The sequence below is a fragment of the Nematolebias whitei genome, chromosome 4 (assembly GCF_014905685.2).
Source record: "Nematolebias whitei isolate Nwh7 chromosome 4, NemWhi1, whole genome shotgun sequence".
NCBI classification, from domain to species: Eukaryota; Metazoa; Chordata; class Actinopteri; order Cyprinodontiformes; family Rivulidae; genus Nematolebias; species Nematolebias whitei.
This window is the reverse complement of record NC_056501.1, coordinates 4,170,957-4,174,719: the sequence shown is the minus strand read 5'-3', so window position 1 is coordinate 4,174,719 and position 3,763 is coordinate 4,170,957. Positions and strand designations below refer to the sequence as shown.

The 3,763-nt window shown below is 40.4% G+C and overlaps 1 protein-coding gene across 2 annotated transcripts in view; it reads right to left on the bottom strand.

Annotated features, from left to right (window-relative positions):
• The window catches only part of ldb2a (LIM domain binding 2a), a 123,435-nt gene that overhangs the window by 26,249 nt on the left and 93,423 nt on the right, over positions 1–3,763 (bottom strand). The gene's annotated exons all lie outside the window — the stretch shown is intronic.

Sequence of the window (3,763 nt, the reverse complement as noted above, 5' to 3'; positions counted from 1 at the left end):
AACAACAACAACAACAACAACAACAACAACAACAACAACAACAACAACAACAACAATGATAATAATGTCATCACATTGTCAGCACTGTATGTTTCCATTCAATGGCAAAATTAGTCTCTGCATTTAACCCATCCACCACCAGGTGGTGCAGTGGACAGCTATTGAAAGCACCCGGAGGCATTTTGGGGATGAGGTGTGCTGCCCAGAGACACCACCAGGCTAAAAAAAAAAAAATTGAGATTAAAAACCACTTTTTCAAGGGAGACCTGGCCAAGAGGTAGCAACAAATACAACATAAAAAATTACACAGTTAAAAAGTCGAGCCATAAAAACAGATATTATAAAACAAGCTAGCTATTAAAACAGGTACATGTCATTGAAGCAGCCTCAGTAACTTTTAGTTTGGAGGTAAAAGCACTGAATGAGATGAATTCGGTCAATCTCAGAGTTTCTTGTAGTGAGTTCCAAGAAGAGGAAGCAGCGTGAACGAAAGCCTTCTGACCCAGTTCAGTCCGAGCAAGAGACAGAAACAAGCAGCAAATCGTGTGAGCGAAAAGTATGAGTCACCATTTCTCACTGCAGTTGCAGTACAAGTATATATATGTAAATAAAAGTTAACCAATGGGAGTTCCTTTGGGCAGCCAGACCAGGCCATCCCACCCCCGTGAGTACAAATCACAACGGTGTGTTGACATGTTGCAGTTTGTACTGAAGCTCAGAGCAGAGAGGTAGACAGAGTCAGCACCTTAAGACATGGTGAGGAAGCAGTCATATACAAAAGCCAATTATTATTTATTATTGTTCAGGCCATTTAGTTTTATATGGTGATATAAATGTTGCTAAAACATCTTTGCTGCCATGAACTCACTTTTATTTTTTTTAAAGGCCTAGCGTTCCTTGAAGAATGCATGTCGCCCGCCACCTTCTAGTTTCAGACTGAGGTCGTCTTCAGTTGAGAAATAATGGAGTTGTAACCGTTCTGATCGAACCTTGTTTGCTTGGTTTATTTTCAACATCTTAAATATGTACAGGCAATCAGGTTAAAGCAAAGAGAGAAACAAACCTGTGTAAAATAAGAAAGCGCACAAGTTTTGCTTCAACTTTTGGGTAATTCACATGTTGAAAAGGACAGTCGGTATCTGTTAGGGAATTTTGGTCAAGATCTGGGGGTCCTCCCCCAGAAAATTTTGAATAAAGTAGATGTCCTGATGCACGCTCAATAATAATAAAGTAGATGTCATTTCCTGCATAAGGTTGGTAAACATCAGTGTTTACCTCCATAAGTAAACACTTCATTCAATAACTATTTTAGAGAGTAACAAGAAGTAGCCTGACCAACAGCTCTCCTTGTGTGAATAGAGCACGCTCCGCTGCCCTCACACATCCTAACCCCGCCCCCATCAGCAACTGCCAGCACTAACGTGGCGCTAAGCTAGCATTCAAAACAGAGGTGCCTCCCTCTCCTCCCCCCGTAAGCGCCCTGTCAAGGCAGATGACCGAGGAGAAACAATGAATGGAGTTGTTGTAGGCAACCAGGAAAACCCGGAGTGGACTTTTAGTGTTTTGAATATTCTTCTATTAGTCAAGTGGAATAGATTTGTTCACGAAGAAATAGAAACAGCGCTGGGTGAACTGATATTTCATGATAAATGTGGACGGGTCTAAATTAATATTCTTTAAATGTGTGTGTGTGTTGGGGGGGGGGGGGGGCACGCCCCCTTCACATATAGTGGTTGCGACGCCTTTGGGATCACTAGATGTCACGTGTACCACATGCAACCTTAGTTTTGTAGCTGTGATTCCAATTATGCCAAATGACTCCAAAATGAGGCAAAACCCCGTGCAGTTTGTTAGTTCTTAGATTACGTGTTGGGAATCAGTGTCAGCTACTACCACGCCAACATGGCCCCGGCAGTCACCTTGAATTCGGGTCGTCTCTGAAAGTTAACAAGTTGTAGGCGTACAGCCAATAATTATTTTACTCAAAGTTTAATTAAAATCTGCTCAGTGGTTCCAGGTTTTTTGGGGTAATAGATTCATGAACACACATCCACGCAAAAACTGTCGGTTTATTTTTCACTTTCACTCAACATCCCAGACCATTTGTCCACTGATCAGTTACACTGTTTACATTTTTTTAATCATTCGAATCGACATGTTTGCTTATTTCTTTAGGATGTGAACATGTTTTGATGGTGCTGCTGAGGGACAGTATATCCAGTATGGGCTGCAGAAACTTTAAATACTGACAAGTTACTGAATACGAGTTTTTTATGTGTATTCAACCTGCATGATGACGAACAAATACAATTAAACACTTTAAATAATCACATAAAACTAACTGAGTTTTCGCTGTAGGTGCTGGAGCTAGGGATGAGCTTGTATCATAAAACAGCAAAAAAAGTCAGAATAAACAAGCTGGCAATTATCCAGCGAGCTTGTTTTCAGCTGCACAAATAATCCTGGCATCATGAAAAGCAGCAGCAGGTAGTGACAGACCAAAACACAGCCAGAGCGAGCCGAAGCAGCGAGCTCTCACCGCCTCATGAAAAATGCATCGTTCTATCTCCAGTCGCATCTCTGTGTGGAGAAAGTCGAGAGGGAAGCGGGGGAGTCCTTTTGTACCGTCAGCAGGCCGGCGTGAGCGATGGCAGGATTGAACTGGTGAGCATCATTTGACAGCTGGAGGATCACAGCCTGAATTACTTCACTCATCAAGCAGAATTAGGATGAATGTGCCGTAAACAAATCTTCCTCGGCACCGCCGGTTCAGCAGCCGAGCAACAATTTGTGTCGAAACTCCAGCAAAGTTTGACACGTGCAGCGAGGAGGACACGACGACAAACATTTCTCTGAGATTCAAACGCAGAGTTTTAAACGTTAAGTTTGGGAATATTCAGTAAATCTAGAATATTGATCAGATTTAAAGAGAGAGAAGGAAAAGTGTGGCATGAATTAATCTACAACTCCCGTTAGCTTCAGCGGGCGAGCTTACCTTTTATAAAGTTTATAGGTTTTGTTAACTAAAAGATTTTATTTACTCAACATAATCTAATTCACACATGACATCATCCCCTTAAATGACTACAAAAATATATTTTCAACAATTTAACAGCTACAGGAGCAGATTTTGTACATTTATCTTAAAATACTTTAACTTGAGACGTTTTACGTGCAGTTCATTTATTGAACAGTTTATATTATAAATAAAGGACTTCCTTGGCAAAAAGGGTTTTAATCTCAACTAGTTTTTATCCTGGTAAGATAAAAGTTAATAAAATATATATATATTTTTTATTTTTTCCCCACAGTTTGAGCTCCACTATTTATACTTGTTGTGTAAAATCTGAACCATCTGATTGTAGTCCCTCTAATTCTGCACATTTAAAATACATTTAACACGTTTAAAGTCTTTATTGTTATTTAAAGGTATTATTTGCAGTCTGATTGATCTTTTTGAACATTTTATTTGTTTCTGTACAGCTGTCAATCAATATGTTGCTCTGTCTTTATTACCCTTTGTTGATGCAACTAGTTTTACTTACCCATCCATCCATCCATCCATCCAACCACTCACCATCCATCCATCTAACCACTCACCATCCATCCAACCACTCACCATCCATCCATCCATCCTTCCATCCATCCAAATAATCATCCATCTAACCACTCACTCATCCATCCATCCATCCATCCATCCATCCATCCATCCAAATAACCATCCATCTAACCACTCACTCACCCATCCATCCAACCACTCACC